Consider the following 18867-nt stretch of genomic DNA (forward strand, 5'->3'; position numbering starts at 1 on the left):
TTTTGCTCCTCCACTGCTCATGAAATGATTGCCGCAACTAGATCTCTTTGAGAGCCTCTGGCCTCTTAGGCCAACCGCTTGGTTTCTTCGCAGCCACCAAATTTAAATTTACATCGTTTACGGACTGTCGAGTTTCGTCTTAAAAATCGAGATAATGGTCAATGTAGCACCAAATACTCTTCAGCGAGCGTGGTGTCATCCACGTATCTCCATACATCAGATCCAGAAGGGTGAAGATCATTTATCATCAATATGAAAAGCCAAGGGCCAAGTTTTGTGGCCTGGGGCATGCCTGATGGAATGGTGCCCCATTCGGAGAGGCAATCGTCTCCAAAACTGCGGGACCAATACATTTGCTAAACACGAAGTCCTGAGTTGATTTGGACAAAGCTGGTGTCAGGGAGAAAGGTCGAATATGCTTAGCGATGGTAGTCACCGGCTCAACTTTTATCAGGGGTGTGACATCGGCATCCTTCCAGGACCTTGGGAGTTTCTGCTCAGCAAATAATGCATTCAGAATATTGCAAACCAGAGAAGTTAAGAAGTCAGCATAGTCCCAAAGAAGCCAGTTGTTGATGCCATCTGCTCCCCCAGCCTTCCTCTGATTCAACTGCAAAAGAGCATTAAATGCGTCCGAGGGGCTAGCGACTAGAAGCTCAGAGTCGTCTGCAATTGGGAGGAGACATGAAAGCGGTGTATAATCCTGCATCGGTTCAAGAAGAGCGGAGTTGATCATGTTTGCAATGTCCTGATTAGTGTGCGTTGTGATCCTGTCAAGATGTAAATGCGAACGTATGTTTTCCTTGCCGGTAGCTGGAGTCATCCCAGCAATCATTTCTTCTCTCCACCACTGGCTAGGCTTGGTTTTCTTGAGGTCAAGCTACTTTCGATGTGTAGAACTTTCAGCGACACACCTTTCGTTCACAATTGGTGATGTTCCAAAGATGTTTATAACTCTGAATATCACCTTGCGCATAGGCTTTTTGGTGCGCCTTGATAAGAGCCTTAAATTCGGCTGTTACCCAAGGAGGGTCATTCACGTGAAGCTTAAATGACCCTCTCTGGGTGACAACTTCAACTTCAACTTTTAATTTTATCATTCATCAATATTTTTCTGTATCAAAATAGACTTCAGCTTCTTTTCAAAAAGTGTCTGAAGAGTTCCAAATCTGAGTTGTTCTGTGTAAGAATGTACGTTGGCCACTTTCTATTCAATATTTGTTGATGTGAAGATCTTATTCCTTATTGTGTAATGGTGTGTATCCCTTCTTTTAATGAACTTTGAGCACAGGTACTGTGGTGCTAAGCCATTGTGGCGCTAAGCCATTGATGCATTTAAAGGCAATCATTGCATTCTTTAATTCCGGATGTTTGATGGGTAGCCACTTTAACTCACGAAGAACAGGGGTGATGTGATCGTACTTACGTGTGCCAAAAATAATTCTACCCTGGTGAAAATCCTGTCCAGGATCCTGTATAGGATCTTGGAATGATAACAAATCCTGAATAGAATCCTAAGTAGGATCTTAGAGATATATATAGGATCCTATGTAGGATCACTGTCCTGATCAGGATCCTGGGAAAGAATAAGATCGTCGATATATATAGGATCTTATGTAGGATCACTATCCTGATCAGGATCCTGGGCAAGAATAGGATCCTGCATATATATAGGACCCTACATCATCATCATGTTTAATAGTAACATCCTCGTGAGGTTTTTAAGAAACTATTTACAAACTTTTTACAATCTATAAAAAACATAAATAACGATAAAAGTCATGGTCAGAATTTAAAATAGTATTCCACCAAGTTCCAGAGCTTATAAGGGAAATGTCTGCCTCAATAGTGTGTCTTGCAGAGCGCGCTTGAAAGATGCCAATGAGGTATTTTGCCTAAGTTCTTTATGCAAGTTATTCCATATGTTGGCCCCTCTATAGGAAAAAGTGCGCTGGCCCGTAGCCGTTTTGTATAGCGGAATCTGCAAAGAGTTCGGCGTACGATTGTTACGAGTATGTATAATTGATCGCTTGGTAAACTTACTCGTTAAGTATTGAGGCGCAAGACCGTTCTGACATTTATGGGTCAATGTGATCATCTTGGTATCTCTCATACTTCCTATATAAGGTGGTGTCTATCTTTTATAATAATGAAGGTAAAACACGTTTGCAATCACATTCAAACTTGTGATTGGCTTCTGTTATTTCTCACCTTTGCCGTGAACACAACTCGAGTCAGGGTTTCAAGTCTTTGTTTCCTTGACAACTTTTGGTCACAAACCGTTCATTTGTAGTACGTTCGATTCTTGTCGATTATTTCTACATAGAGGGAGTTCGCTTAATTATTTATATTATCGTTAATCCATCGTCCAAAAGCAGACTACCGGTCAGTGAAGTCAGGATAATCTTGCGCGCTTCTTTTGAGATTGTAATCATTCAAGGCAGCGGATTCTCTCTACAAGCCAATGACAATTCCCAAAATATCCACACGATCTTACCCATGCTCGGAAACAAAGAAAAGTCCATTTGGCGCTCATCTTTGAATGTACTTTTCATCGGTTGATTCTCGACTGTTTTGCTTAACATAACATCTCTAAAGATAGGTTTTACCGTTGTTCAGTGGGAAAACAAGAACATCGTGAGTGGTATAAATGGAAAGAGTGTCGTTGGCGCCGTGGAGATAAAGATGGGACAACAGTTCACAAATTGACTGGCTGGTACAAGGGTCGAGCGGCCATATATGAAGGTATGATTTTGAAAGTTTGGTGAGTTCAAATTGCGATGTTCGGTACGTGATCAAAACTGAGAATCCATTTGGTCACATGCCACAATTTCTTTGAATAAGCTGAAGGTTTCAGGGTTATTTTGGTCACGTTTGACAAGCTGCGAGCCCAGGAAAAAAAAAGACAAATAGCTGCTTAATCTGCAGTTCAGGATAACTTCATTACAATTTATTGTTACAGTTACAGAAAGATTTTCATTCAAAAAATGAATTATTCAACTCTAATTAAGCCCTAAGTTTTGAGTCAATATTAATTCCTAGTAGATCTATATCATCATGCTGCTCGATTCTTACCCCATCAACTATAACTGAAGGAAAAGTTTAGATCAGTTCCTCCGAGTATGAGAGAATAAAATTTACTTGGATTGGCCATAAGACCGTTATTTCTAAACCAATCAACAGCAATCGATAGTTCACTATTCATCCTATCATACAGGGCAAGGTGATCCGTTTTCGAGCTATATAATTGCTGATCTTCAGCGTATGCATTAAACTTAACCTTTGAAATAAAATAGAAAATATAATTTAAGAATATGTTAAAAAGTAAGGGTTCTAGGACACTTCCCTGTGGCATACCTCTGTAATTATGCTTCCACGTGGAAAACTCATCGCCAATTTTTACCCTCTGTTTCCAATGCTGAAGGTAGTCTTTAAATAAAGCACAACCCTGTGTATCTAAGTCGTACGCTTGCAATTTAGCAATGAGAAGATCGTGGGGGAGTCCATCAAAAGCCTTTGATAAGTCCATTATTAAAACAGCTACAAGGTGCCCGCGATCCAGACACTCCTTCCAGTCCTCAACAAGGCGTAACAGCGTCGTATTGCAGCTATAAAACCGTCTGCATATAATTATAATGTAAACACTGTTCCTGTTGATGTTTAGAACTTTTAGTCCAATGCATGATATATAATTTATAGTAGTTACATGGATTAAGTCGCTCATCACTATTGTTATTTCATTGAATTGTAGACTGTCTCTAAGTTAATGTGTGTAACAGTTGGAAACATAGGATTAAAATAAATTTGTAAATCGTAGCTACTTTATTTTACTTCATGCAGTGATGTGATATATCCTGTAAGATCTTTTACAAATTAATCCTTTTAATCCTCCTCTCAACTTGATCCACCAGCTCCTAGAATGAATGTGCCTCTCCTGAACAATGTTTACCTAACCGAGGAAATGTTTTCGATGTTCTTACAAAGCTTGACTCTCATAAAGCTCCAGGCTCCGATGGTCTTCTGATGATGAATGTGCCTCTCCTCGATAATGTTTACCTAACCGAGACAATGGTTTTTGATGTTTTTACAAAGCTTGACCCTCATAAAGCTCAAGGCTCTGATGGTCTTCCAACGTACGTCCTTACAGAATGTGCTTTGGAACTAGCCCCGTCTATTTGTCATCCTTTTAACTTGTCACTCGTATCTGCTGAAGTCCCTGTTGAATGGAAAAACTCTTTAGTTTTTCCAGGCCATGAAAAAGGAAAGAGAGATGATGTTTCCAATTATCGTCCAATTTCTCTTCTTTACGTCATCTAAAAGTATTGGAGCGTTGTATGTTCAACTGCGTAAATAACCACCTCTGTGCTCTCTTTGACGATTCACAACATGGTTTTGTCAAGGGACGCTCTACAGTTACACAATTATTGACATTTTATCATGAGATCGGCCAAAATCTGGACAATGCCTTAAAGTCAGATATTATATACTTGGATTTGGCTAAAGCCTTTGATAGCGATTCGCATCAGCGGCTTCTAATTAAACTTGTCCAGTATGGTATATGCGGTCAACTGCTCAAGTGGTTCGATAGTTACCTTAATAACCGCAGTCAATGATGTCTAGTTCATGGATATACTTCCAGCAGTCTACCCGTAACATCCGGGGTGCCTCAAGGTAGTATCCTAGGCCTGCTTTTATTCCTAGTGTATGTGAACGATCTACCTGCTGCTACTGACAGTCGTACTGCTTTATTTGCTGATGATTCAAAATGCAGTAGAGTCATCAAAGAAGAATATGATTGTGCTGCTCTCCAAGATGACCTTAATAGTCTTAATTACCGGAGCCAGGCATGGCAGCTTCGTTTTAACAGCTCAAAATGCGAAATATTGACAGTTTCTCGGAAAAAGGAACCTATTAATTATGACTATAATTTAGACTCGAAATCTCTTAATCACGTATCAACTATAAAAGATCAAGGGGTTGTTGCATCTAATGACTAAAAGTGGAACAATCATATCGATCACATACTTGCAAAAGGATATAGAATGATAAGCTTTTTAAGAAGGCACACTTGAAAATCATTTGATGAAAGCACAAGAAAACTTCTTTATCTTTCTTTTGTTCGCCTGCACATAGGGTATGCAAGTGAAGTGTGGGCCCCTCAGGAGATTGGCAATTTAACTCGTATAGAGCGCCTTCAACGAAGAGCTACAAAATATATTTTAAATATGAGTTACTATAATAGTATTCCCTATCGTGATGGTCTTGTTAGATTGAATCTTCTTCCTGCCTGTTATTGGCATGAGCTTAAAGATCTTCATTGTACCAAAACCATGAATTCATTGTACCAAACAATGTTTCTTGGACGGTTTTCCTTGACTGCAGTTTCTTGTTGGGTGACTTGTGGTAAGACAGGTTGTAATTGTAACCGCTTTTATTGAGGGCTTTTTGGTACACAGTTTTGGCTTTTTCAAAGCTTTCACGGTCCGATATTACTGAATGCCGTTTGTTTATGGAATCTGGGATGTTTTTCAAGATGGTTGGTGATTGGATTTCTTGTGTACGTAAAATGGGACGTTGCCTTCCTTTGTGTATGGATAGTGTTTGCTGCTCTGCAGATCGAGCGTGACGTCTAGAAAATTGACGATGACTTTGTGTGCTTGTATCGTTATCTTGAAGTCATTTTCATGGAAGATCTTGCACAGTTCTATTTGATCTTTTCAATTTCTTGTCTTTTCAAGTTTTGTTTAAAGCTACTAGACCATCGTCGTGGTAGAGACTGATGCTTTGGCCATACTTGTCGGTAAAAAGAGATAATAGGAAGCAGCCGACCAATTCTCAAGTTTCGGCGCCATCAAAAGAACCTATCGTGACATTGAAAAGATCGTTTGAAGATTTTTTCTCCCATGTGGAATCGTTGCTGACCAACTGCGAGCATTTAGCGTGTAAGGTGATGTTACGCTCATGTTTACTGATGGTCAGTACTTGCTGGTGAAGTCAAGGTAGAAAAGATATAGAAAAGGTATAGAAAAAATTAAAAGTAACCCTCAGCTATACACTACCCAAGAGGGTATAGAAAAGATTAAAAGTAACCCTCAGGTATACACTACCCAAGAGGGTATAGAAAATATTAAAAGTAACCCTTAGGTATACACCACCCAAGAGGGTATAGAAAAGATTAAAAGTAACCCTCAGGTGTACGCTATCCAAGGGGGGTATAGAAAAGATTAAAAGTAACCCTCAGGTGTACACTACCCAAGAGGCTATAGAAAAGATTAAAAGTAACCCTCAAGTATACACCACCCAAGAGGCTATAGAAAAGATTAAAAGTAACCCTCAGGTATACACTACCCAAGAGGGTAGAGAAGAGACTAAAGGTAACCCTCAGGTATACACTACCCAAGAGGCTATAGAAAAGATTAAAAGTAACCCTCAGGTATACACCACCCAAGAGGCTATAGAAAAGATTAAAAGTAACCCTCAGGTATACACTACCCAAGAGGGTATAGAAAAGATTAAAAGTAACCCTTAGGGGTATACACTACCCAAGAGGGTGTAGAAAAGATTAAAGTGCTACTACGATCAAATTTGGGGTTTTGTTTTTTATTACATATTTCGAAAATATATGTAAAAGTGACTTACCGTGCCAAGTTTGGAGTCGAAATATGATCTGGAAGTGTGTTTATTTGCACTACAATTTTCGTAAATGTCCTGCCGCCATTACTCGATTCAGAAAATGACCGGGAGTAGTATTTGAAGGAGTTGGGGTGAGATGTGACGTAGAAACATCAATACGGCAAAACAAGGTACCCAAACATTGCTAATTTAGCATTCAGGACGAGATACTTTTGGAAGCTTTTGGAGGTTCTTTCTTCGCTTCTTTGACTAAAGCAAAAGTTTGCCTGGTAGACGTTGTGTTGGAAAAGTAATTTGCCAACTGAAATGGTGTGGCCACCTTGACTAAAGTCAACCAGAAAGCATCCAGTATTGGACTTTAGTTCTCCCTGATACCACCATGGATTTCATTACAGGCAGCGATGGTCTCTCTTGTACGTCTTTGACAAGTTCTTTTTGCAACAGGAACTGCATACTCTTAAGAACCGGCTTCTGATATGGAGGTTGGAAACCTTCGTCTTTTCAGAAGTTTTCTTTTTCTTACGATGTCAGTCTCGAGTACTCTTTTTTTCACTAACTCCACATCATTCTGGATTCTTTCAACCAATGAAAAATTTGCCGGATAGTTAAAATTAATCCACAGTCCTAGATTTTTTACCCAAAGATGAATAGAATGGCAAAATCCTGAAAACAACTTGAGTCAGAAAATTCATGCATCAATGTATGAGACTGATGAAATTGAAACAATTTGTAAGTTGAGAAAAAACACAAAAGATACTGAATTCAGTAAAGCTGAGGTACATTTTGGATCACAACATTTCGTGTTTATTTTTACAGTTCCCAATTTAATATCTTCAGTCAAAAATAATAAACACCTATATAAATATGATCAACACCTTCACCATTTATCAAACAAATGAGCAAACACCAGTCTTTATTTATCGACATAATACATATGAGCAAATTTACTTTTCCTTGCCTTTCTTTTCAGTTTTTTTCAGCTTTAACTTTCCGTCGAGTAGACTTTGCAGTTTGAAATAAATTACTCTTTGAGTACTTTCCGCCTACGGGCAAGTTCCCCGATTGGAAACTTTTCCTTTGCTATCGTCTTGGAGCTTCTTGCTCTCTTCCTACTCTTCCTTGGCATTTTCGAAGGCAACGAGCAAAGCTCGCTCCCAGTTGTACTAATCCAGCTAGGGATGAACCTGGTTCTGCTTCAACACTGGTCAACACGGCCAGATTCCAGCTTTTAGCTCACGCGGTACCAATTTACAGAAGCTGAAAACAGTGAATCTACATTCAGCAAACACAATATGCAAATACAATGTCTATCACAGGAACCCATCGTTTTAAAATTTTAAAATAGCCTCTAGAAATGTTGTAATCTCTTTCTTTGCCTTAGTACATCATCCCAAGGGTTACGCCACAGCACGATGAAAAAGCAAAATTCTGCGCCTTGTACTTACCATATTCTTCTAAAAAACATCGCTACGGAAAGATCCATTTTCACTCTTCCAAAATGGCCTCCTTTTTCGTTCACAAACCCCACAAATATCCCACAATTCAAAGAGAACCCTTGAATAAATCTAAATAAATTTGTAAAAATTAAAAATGGCGCCTGATGCCATCTTGGATAGAGAAGCCGCTGCTCGAAATGGCCGTATTTCTTGTGTTGAACCATTTCTGAACCCCTTCTCAAATAACTCCTACTCCAAAATTTCGACTTTTGTACCTGTGGCCATTCCCTTGGTTGCAATGAGGTGCAAATGAGCCTCTATGACAAAGTTTGTGAGTTAATTATCAGAATCTTGTGCTTTGCGTCCATACAAACTTTGAAGATCTTTGTCATCAAGGGTACCGTTTCCTTTAAACATGACTCCCATTCACTCATTCACAATTTAGAAAAGGTCTTCTGTGTTCTGGAAAAACACAGGCTGCTTCCTTGTTGAACGTTTGGGCTGTAATCTGATGGATTCCATAATTCACTTCCATGTCATTGCGTGGTGAGTGCTGTTGTGTGTTTAAAGAGAGCTGACTTTTTTCATAGGCATTGCACTCCTCTTTGACTTGAGAATCATCAAGAAGTCTATTCAGTGTGGAACTTCTGAAAAGATTTCCAGGTGTTGCACTCGATTTCTTCCTTTTGGGTAACTGTATCAGTACCTTCTGGAGCCATGCCACTCTTCTTTGTCTTGTTAACTTTTGGTGCTGGACCAGACTGAGACTGTTGGTGCCTTTCCTTGAAAATCTTGTGGAGCCTTGGGAAATCTCCTGCATCATCCAGCAATAGAGGTTTCTTTTCAGGGACGATTTTTGGGGTTTCTTTTGTCACTTTTAGGCTGCTTGGTGGGTTTTCCTGCTTGTTCCTTTCCACTTCAGTGGATGATTTGGTGTGGAGATTCCAACTCAGGAAGTGTAATGCTCTAATTGTACTTTAATATAGTTATCTTCACTTTTCATCCAGGATCTCACTGTAGGCAGAAAATGATCGCTCCACGTCATAAGATCCAACAGTTGTTGAAGAGTACAGGCAGGGCACTTGCCTTTGACTTCCATAACAAAGACAGATCAAAGCTTCCATCTTTACTTTGTTTCACCGCAAGGGGGCCAAGGTAGTTTACATACGTTTCCCAAACGTGCTTTAGAACTTCTTCAATACCAGGGATGCTGTCAATTAAGCTGAAGTCATGCTTCATATCAATTATATTTCGCGGATCAAGCACTTGAACTTGTTCTTGGAACTTTGATGCCGGTTGCGCCCCATCCTCAACATACTTGGACAGTTTCGAATGGGCAGCAGTAAAAACAGAACTGAACAACAAAACTAGCTCTTTCCTTTCTTTACATGTGAATGTGTGCTCTCTCTGAAAGCAAAAGGCAACATTTTCCAATTTCTATTTACATTTAGAAAGTGCAGGAGTTGCTCCATCTTTCCATGGACCTGGGTGACTTGAGGCACTCTTTCCTGAAAGTAATTCAGGTGCACCATGAGGATAGCTGTTTTCACTTTGAGGAATGCCAGCTGGGCCTGAAGCTTCTTCATAAAGCTTTCATCTGCATACATTTCTTCCAATTGTAGAAGAGAATTGCTGGCGGTACTTCTGTAACGATTTATTTCTTCTTGGATGAAATCTGGGAACAGGAAGCAGTAGTCAGCATGGTATAGTAGAGAATCAAACCAGGCACTCTAGCTTTTCGTTGTCGGGTTTGGTAGCACGGTGGCTTTGTCACCTGGATTAAGAGCCTCTTGAAGGAATTTCACGAAGCGACCCTTTCTTCCGCTTGGCACATAGAAAAGATTGTGAAAGCATTTTACAAACTCAATTACCTCTTCAAATCCGTTTTTGAAATCAGAGGCCACCAGATTTACAATGTGGCTTTGGCATGTGATGTGAATGCAGTAAGGAAATAAAGAGGACAGTGTATCACAGAACGCTTTCTTCATTTATGCCACGTTGTCTGAATTAAAAACAAGGACTTTGTTGTACTCTATGCCACATTCATGCACAGTTTTCACTACTGCCCGTAACACTGTTCTGTTGTTGGTTGCGGTAAGGAAGTGTGAATGAAAAAGCCATGCAACAGAATTTTCCTTGGGAGAAAGTTCATCAAAGTCAAGAAAAACAGCCTAACATCAATTACAGACCTCTCCTCGTCGTCACTGAGTTCGTCTGCAATAAAGGCGACTTACTTATTGATGACCAGCTCCTTAAGAGCAGCTCTTTTGCTCTGATAAACATCAAAGAGGTAAGAGGTAGTAATCATGCTGCTGAGAACGTGTAGGAATTGCTCCACCATTTAAAATACGAGTTTGCAGAAATTTATGCATCAACGGATTGTCAGACTTGTGAAAGGGAATATTTGAAGCCGCACATACCCTGATCCACTCCCGAGAAATTTCAACTTGCTCAATCTGCACAGATGTTTTGCAATTGAGAATCGTTTTCAGTGTTTGCTGGTTATTACCTTGGTGTTGCTCTGCCTTCTGCATGTGTACTACGGACTCCAGGTGCCTGTCCACCATGGATTTTCTTCGTGATCGCGGTGATTACCTCATAAACGGACCGCTGACCAGCGCTAAGTGAAAACAGTACGGCTCAGTGGCGAAGGGGAGGGTATGGGGTGGGTGCGGGCAGATTATCAGATGTCGCTTGGCATCAGTATACTCACATAACTTCCTCTGGTATTCCTTGTACCTCTCCTCAGGGTTGTTCTGATCCAAGTCTGGTACTGTTGGCAACTTTGTTGTTATCTCTCTGTTGAGAAACAGTTCAGACGGGGTCATATTTGTCCCGGCATGTGGAGTGTGAAGTCATAGTCCTGACATCTCAAAGCAATCTGTTCAAGGCGAATTGATTAAGTGTTTTTATTGAATACGCCAAGCAGTGGTTTATGATCAGTCGAGAAGACAACGTGGCGATCATAAATGGAAGAATGCATCTTCTGCAATCCGAACAGCACAGCCATTGCCTCCCGTTCGATGTGTGAATATCTCTTCTCTGCAGTTAGACTTCTGGACGCATAAGATATGGGCTGCCAACGGCTGTCAACATTTTGCAGCAAGACACAGCTGGCATCTACTACAAGTTTGGTCTCGGCTTCCAATGAGTAGTGTGCAAGGCATGGTACTTTAATCAGAAGCTCTTTAACTTCCTCAAAGGCTTTGGATTCTGTTGTACTCCATTTCCACACCACACCCTTCTGCGTAAGATATCGTAAGGGAGTGATCACTGTTGCAAGGTTGGAAACAAACTGTGCAAGGTATGTAATACTTCCCAGAAATGATCTCAGTTCAGCTTGGTTTTGAGGTACTGGGGCATCTGCAATGGCTTTTACCTTGTCAGGGTCAGGCCTAATGGCCTCAGCCGAGATGACGTGTCCTAGAAATTTCAGCTCACACATGCCCAAGGCACACTTATCTGCATTGAGACGAAGGCCACAGTCTCAATCCACATCCGAGCCCCACTCAGTTGCTGTAATAGGTCTTGGATTCTAGGAATTGGAAACCGCTTTCTTATCACTGCTTTATTAGCTTCCCTGAGATCAACGCACACTCTCAATTCTCCCTTCGCCTTGCAGATAATCTGCACAGGTAATATCCATGATGCTCCTGCCGCTTCTTCAATCACATCTTCTTGGATCATTCACTCTATTTCTTGTTTCAATCTCTCCTCTAAGGGTGCTGGGACCGGCCTTTGTATTTGTACCTTGGGAGGGACATTTGAATTGATTTTAATTTTGTACTCATAATTCTTAAAGTCTCCGAGCTCTTCCTGGAAGAGATTTTCATACTCCTGATAGATCTTCTCCCTCGCCTTGGTTGGGCTCTCCTTTACTGCATGGATTTTTACAAGGTTGAGGGTGAACAGGGCGCTTCTTCCTAACAGGGGGGGGGGGGGGACCTTCCACATCGATCACATACACTGGCTCCATTACTTCCATCTTATTGCATCTCAATTTAGCATCAAATACTCCTAAACACTTGATGTCTCCTCCACCAAAAGCTGAGAACTTGACATTGGTTGGGTTAAGAGGAATGTTCAGGTTGTTTCTAAAGCATTGTTTAGGGATCAAGGTTTAAGCACAGCCAGTGTCAATCATCATTTGAACAAGTCTATCATTGATTTCAACATCAGTTTCAACACCCAGCCCCTCATTATTAGTAGTATACCAAACATATTCAGGGTTAGACTTGACCAAGAATATTATCATCAGTTGCTTCCCGGAAGTCGCATGCTCAACTCAGCATACGTAACTCTGCAATGAAGGTATCAAGTGATTCATGTTGAAGTTGAGCACGTTTTCGAAACTTCTGCCTCTCTGCCTCTCTGCCTCTCTGCCCACTTGTTTCTCTTCGGCTGAAAATGTGCACTTAACGCTTGTTTAACTTCAAATTTCTTGTTCTCTCCCGGCAAACCTGAGAGCAAACGCTGGACTCCCGTCCCCGCAAGATGTAGAAGAGTATCTTTTTGAACGTCGTCGCTTTCCTTATCTAATTTCGTAGCAATTCGGTAGTTGTCGAAAGCAACGAGTCAAAACTTCCACTCATCCGCCAAGTTTGTCGCCTCTGAATTAACTGGTGACAACGAAAACCGTTCAAAACTCATCTTGGCATGTTATCCGATTGTCTTTTATCCTCGTCGCCAATTTGTAGTGTCGCAAAGTCTATAACTGTAACGGAACAGACTCAAATATACAAGAAGAGTTTACACTGAAAGTAGTCAGATCCAACGTATCTAAAACGTCCTTAGGCGTAGTATCCAAGCCTGAAATATCCATGGATACCCGGATATAACAGTGTGCAAAGAAAAAGGAGAAAACATGACTAAACACCCAAAACCTCAATGGAGTACATGCAGCAGAAAGAACAGGCACTTCCGCAAGAAGTTTGGTCAAATTATGAATGTTTTGTTTTGCAACAAATACTACATTTACCATCTTGCCAAGCTGAAGAAGTAGATTATGATATGATATATGAAATCTACATTTGTATTTGTAAAGCTGCACCTGAAAATTTTCCTAAAGACATCCGTACTAAGAAGTATATTTCTGCAAAGGTGGATGGCTTGCTCTTGCAAAACAAAATTTTAAACAATTTCTTAGGATAGAAATGATCATGGTAGTCTGTATAGGCAGCTGTTGTAACTGGCAATCCAGATAGCATTTGCCACAACTACAAGGTGAATTCAGTGAAAGTTCTCACCAGGAATGATTTGAAACAAGTTCAATGAACATTTGATCTCAGTCAGTTACAGTGCAAAACTGGAAAATGTTATACACTGTGTAACAAAATGTGGTCAAGTTGATTCCTTTTAGAGACAAAAGACTCCGTAGCTTAAAGCAAGTTTCGTTTTGTATCATTTGCTATATCAGGTTTTGTTACAGTTACTGTTAGTCTGTAGTGTGAATCCGAAGTTAGTGACTTACAAAAACGTAGTGAAGAAAAAAAGGAAACATTGTGTTTCAGTTACAAAAAAGTTCATTTTTTAAGTGATATTTACTTGGTTATATGTTAATATTGAGAATAGTATGTTTTACATCAACCCTTAACAGATTTGTATTCATTCTGGGAAAGGAAGTAATTAATATGCTGTTCTAGGTTACATCTTTGATGTACTTTGGCTGCATTATAAACCATCTGAATGGTGTCCGTCCCAAACACTCGGATGCCATGTAACTAATTGTTATTTTGAAGGGCCTCGCACCGTGAATGAAAATGATGAATGTTCAGCACATTTACTAATCAAAGTTCATGCCACCAGAGAGAATGAGTCTTGAGAATGATAGCAAGCAGTAAACTGCAAGTAGAGGTCACGAAGAGCCCCTGCAATGGGCCTGGGCAACCCCAACCTTATGTGGCCAGCAGGAGCAGGCCAATGCGTATAGGTGTCACAGTGTCCCTGTGAACCACCAAGGGTACAAGCGAGTTTCCTGCATCCAAAGGCTGCCAGAGAGCATTGCTTCGAGGTTAACTTTGCCTAAATTACATTTAGCCAAATTAAATTGAAGAAAAGCAACCTGGCACTGCACCGCATGCTTGTTTGCTTTTCAAACTCGCATGTGAGTCGTGGTATGAAGCATGATGCGCAATCTAGTCACCAGACTTCCCATGCAAGATAAACTGGTGCGAACTACCTTAAACACGAAGGCGCACTATATAAGGAAGTCTTCCCTGGGAAGACCTAGGCTCATTTGTCACTCGCCGTTGACGTGTGCGGGTCAAATTCAAATGCTGGTAGATGAACAAAAGGAGCTAATGAGATATCTATTGTTTACTTCCACCAGCACGGTGGCATGAGGTAACGTGCGAACCACCTACTTCGATCTCAAATTTACCGCCACAATTAAAGACAGTTTCCATTGGAGAAAGGAAATACAAATCTCAAAAATTCTTGTATTGTGATGAAGACATAAAACAATTTTTAGGAATGCGCCCGCTGTTCAGTGCTTTGGAGTAGCTGTAGCTCAAGCTGACTTGACTCTAAGAGTTCTACATCACACGACGGTTGATTGACAAATGGTCCAGTGGGACATAAGGCTCCTTTTATAGCGCGCCTTCGTGTTTAATACACAACATCCAGCTTCTTATATGAAATGCATACTTTATTATTTTTCTTTTATACACGAGATAAACCATGCATGATCAGTGAACTGACTATTCGAAACATTATATACCTCATATTTTTTTATTAATTGCAATAACTATAGTTCAGTTCATCTGAAGACAGTACTGCTCTTCGTAATATTTAAAACAGTAACAGAACAAATGGTAGAAAAAATTTATGAAAAAGGTCATGCAAACATTAACGGAACAATAATTAAACATCTCTATCTCTGTCAAGCACTTTCAAAATTACAATAATATGTAAACATATTGAACAGTAACATATTTAAATACACTGTGTTGTTCAACAAAATATAAATTATTATTTTTATACATGACATTAACCGTGCATGATCAATAAACTGACTATTTGATACATTATATACCTCTTATATTTATCTTATTAATTGCAATAACTATAGTTCAGTTCATCTGAAAGACAGTACTGCTCTTAGAAATATTTAAAACAGTAACAGAACAAATGGTATAAAATATTTATGAAAATGTCATGCAAACAACGGAAAAATAATTAAAAAATCTCTATCTCTGTCAACCACTTTCAAAAGTCCAATAATAAGTAAAAATTTTGAACAATAACATATTTAAATACACAGTGTTGTTCATCAAAATAGAACTACTCTCCCTATGGATGGGGATTTTTTATGTGAACTCCTCCCCTCCCCTCAGTTTAGCTTTACAAAGTTCGTTAAAAATTTTGGCTTCTAAGACCACTTACCCCCCTCCCCTTCTTATAATTTGCAGTGACCATCCATGGGGGAGGTATGGACATTTTCTGGAGCTGCAATAAATAGTATAACATCTTGACATCTGTCAGTAATGAAACTATTAATAAAATGTATGTCTCACTATAATCTTAAGAGCAATGCATTATAACTGTATTTTGATGTTGTATAAAATTACAAATTATTATTGAGATGAGATATTTTTAACATTCTTTAGTTTGCATAAGAGAACAAGAAGGTTACTTTCAAACTGGCCAAAAATATACATCATGTTCAATGTACTCGCATGGCCTTATGCGCCCAAGGGCACGAAGAGGATTGAATAAGTAAATTGACTTGCAATAGCATTGCACAAAGGACACAATCAAAGGTGTTAACTAACCTAGCCCTGGCTGCAGTGTCTCTGTCGAGACATAATCTTCAACAGTTTGTCTCTTGGGATGGACACACATAATAACTTCCTGTTGGGCAATGGTTACTTTCTCATCAGTACTAACGAAGGCTGTTTTGTACTCCTGTAAAGTCCACATGCAGCTACTTGGTTGGAATTAAAAACATTTGGCAGTTCCTTAAAAAACACACACTGTTTGCTCGCATGAACAACACTGCCAATGCCAACAGCTTGCAGCTTAATCATAACCTCTTGGGCAACCTGGGAAGATGGTCCTCTTGTTGATGAGAAACTTCTAACTAATCGCCTTACAGCAGTGAAAGGCCCAGGCAAACTCAGTACTCTTTTCCTGAGATCCTTAAAAGAGACCCCCACCTTTACTGATTGCAAAGAGTTCTTGAGGTTGCATGACTGCTAATATATCACAAGGAATACATTAGCATGCATATAAAACTTTGTGAAGAGTAATAAAGACTGCACATTCTCAGGTGTAAGAATTGAAAAAATAAATAGTGATGCCTACATGGCCACTAGTCTCCCTCGCAGCCGTTTTTTCCATTTTCTCACAAAATTCTACTTGTATTCCATAATCATCTAATAAGAAGCTTATTTGTGTGCTTGGGCCAAGCCCACTTAAAGGAGTTGTAATATGTATTTATAATGTTTTTTTCATGCAGGGCCCCACTGAAAACCACATTTATGACTTGGGCTTACTTTTTAAAGATTATTAATATAATTATTGTGGCTCGATCAATTCCAAGTGCGCCCATCCTCCCCCCCCCGGCATTTGTCTTTTGATATCAAAATTGTTGCAAATGCCCCACGGTGGGGCTTATTATTACCATCTGGCATACAATCATAATAACATGCAATACTCACTATTTCTGAAGTGCCCTTGATTGTTTCAAGAGCTTCAACAAAGGCAATTGCCATCTGCATGGTTGGAGCAGGAATTTCTGGCGGTGTGGGACCACTCTCCAAGGCCAGTGCATTTGAAAGGCGATGATAAAGGACATGCATGTTCAAAGCTATTCTCAAAGTGTTCTTTTTTTTATTCGAACCTGGTGCACGTACCAAGCTGCTACCTGTAGCAGCTCCCTGTGTTAAAGGTGCGTCCTCATTGGGCTTAGAACGCTTGAAGAATAACTCTTTGGCACTGGCAGTGAGCTTATACTGAACAGGTGCCTTGCCATTGCGCTCGATAAACATTATTTCGAACACGTCACAGAGCGATATCACATTGTAGTCAGCTAGTAATTCACGGTGCATGGCCATCTCCTCCAAATCAATTTCTCCCTCTCGTTTTTGATAGAATAGGAGTATTCTATCTGAGAGGCCATTCTTAGCACTCACGATTTTTGGCCACACGTTTTCCAGGAGCTGGTGTGGTGTGGTAAAGGCCAGCATCGCTAGTCTGGCCAAAGGTACCCCCACTCGTTTCCCTTTGTTGCCCTTCAACACATACCAAAAGTCTCCGTCATGACACTTACACAATCTTTCCATTGAGAGGTGTGTTTAGGAGACAGACTTTGTATTGGATGTCAGTTTGTTCAACAGTGAATATGCTTCGTCCACGCACAGAATGGGGACAGTAGATCCTGCTACATAATGATTGAATAGACCACTTGTTGAAGTCTCATCGATAACCACATTTTCTTTAATTTTGTTTTTCAGCTCCCTTAACAATGGGTTCAATACAACCTTTTTGGCATGCTGGAGTTTTCCAGGTGCCTGGCGGTGCGACAACGGCAATAAAAAGATTGCCTCTTTCCTCGAATGATCCGAAAAGCTTGATTGTTGTCGGCCCAATCAGAGCACAGGTGGATGCTAGTGCGCTGCATAACAACATTTCGCTCGTTGCACCATTGCTGTTCGCGAATGCAGAAAGCCATTCGCGAATCACATCAGGACAAACATCTTCCATCGGTATGCTTACCTGGCTTAGTTGATGTTCAAGGTCGCTAACAGACTTAATATTCGTCTGTGTATCCATTGTTTTGAGTTGTTAAGAAAGATATAACACAGGAAAATCAGACTACTAATCGAAGAACAGAAGAACGAAGAGCTCGAGCCGAAAAGGACAACTAGAGTCAAAAAATGGCGAGAAATGTCTCTTGATTGCGAGGTTGAACAAAAACCAACCTAAGCGGGGGAGGAGGGGGCGAATTTTTTTTTTTTTAGTTTCCGATAGTTTAACTCTGTTTCTGATAACGAATTATTCCTTTCGTAGAATGGGGAAAAACACGGCAAGAAAGCAAGACGTAAACCAAGCTCGACGGACAGCTTGACGCCATTTAATAAATAAATAAATAAATTTTGAGGTGAAAATCGAGTCCACGGTTTTAAAATCCAGCGGTACGCAATTTTGATTCATGTACCAGCAGGCAAACTGTCCCGGTTGACCCAGTTGTCCCGGTTGTCCCGGTTGTCCCGGTTGTCCCGGTTGTCCCGGTTGTCCCAGTTGTCCCAGTTGTTCCAGTTGTCCCAGTTGTTCCAGTTGTCCCAGCCGTCCCAGCTCCCCCAAGTTTCCCAGTTGTCCCGGTTGTCCCAATTGTCCCAGAGGAAGAAAAAGTCAACATTAATTTGGTACATTGTTTAACCCATTAACGTCCAGTGCGCCCGTATGCGCCCATGGGGACCCACACCCTTTCTACGCGCTGTGACGTCATCAATTTTAACTCTGGAGCACGAATTCGAGCATGTACTTGAACGGGTTGAAAATATCTTGCAGACGATACCAGAATGAGCGCAATTGAGTGGAGGAGATTGGAGAAATAGCCACAAAACCGTGTCACTTTGACGGGAAAATCTGCACGAAGATCGTGTTTCACTACCCACCTACCTTTCCGAGCATGTGCTTTGAAAATAATGAGTAGTTTCTGAAAAATCTCTACACCAAAATGAAGCCTACTCAATTTCCAGCAAGTGAGGAGAAACTTTAGGCAAGGAGAGGGGAAAAAAAGGGCAGGAGAAAGAGAGAAAAGTAGAAGTCGTAAGTGGGGCGTGACTTTTCAACC

At 40.4% G+C, this 18867-nt stretch overlaps 1 long non-coding RNA gene and 2 pseudogenes across 2 annotated transcripts in view; 1 reads left to right on the plus strand and 2 right to left on the minus strand.

Annotated features, from left to right (window-relative positions):
• LOC148735004 (uncharacterized) overlaps window positions 1-17658 on the plus strand; it is a 51340-nt gene extending 33682 nt beyond the window's left edge. The window contains exon 4 of the long non-coding RNA XR_015999071.1: window positions 17525-17658. This is a non-coding gene — a long non-coding RNA (uncharacterized LOC148735004). The remainder of the gene's footprint in view (window positions 1-17524) is intronic.
• Window positions 9111-10698, minus strand: LOC148735008 (uncharacterized; annotated as a pseudogene).
• LOC148735009 (uncharacterized) lies at window positions 12916-17843 on the minus strand (annotated as a pseudogene). The gene is made up of 2 exons (XR_015999070.1): window positions 16730-17843; window positions 12916-16261 (listed from the first exon to the last, which is right to left on the minus strand). The product of XR_015999070.1 is annotated as an uncharacterized LOC148735009 (transcript).
• Window positions 17844-18867: the final 1024 nt, after the last annotated feature.

This window comes from Stylophora pistillata, chromosome 3 (assembly GCF_964205215.1).
Source record: "Stylophora pistillata chromosome 3, jaStyPist1.2, whole genome shotgun sequence".
Classification (NCBI taxonomy): domain Eukaryota; kingdom Metazoa; phylum Cnidaria; class Anthozoa; order Scleractinia; family Pocilloporidae; genus Stylophora; species Stylophora pistillata.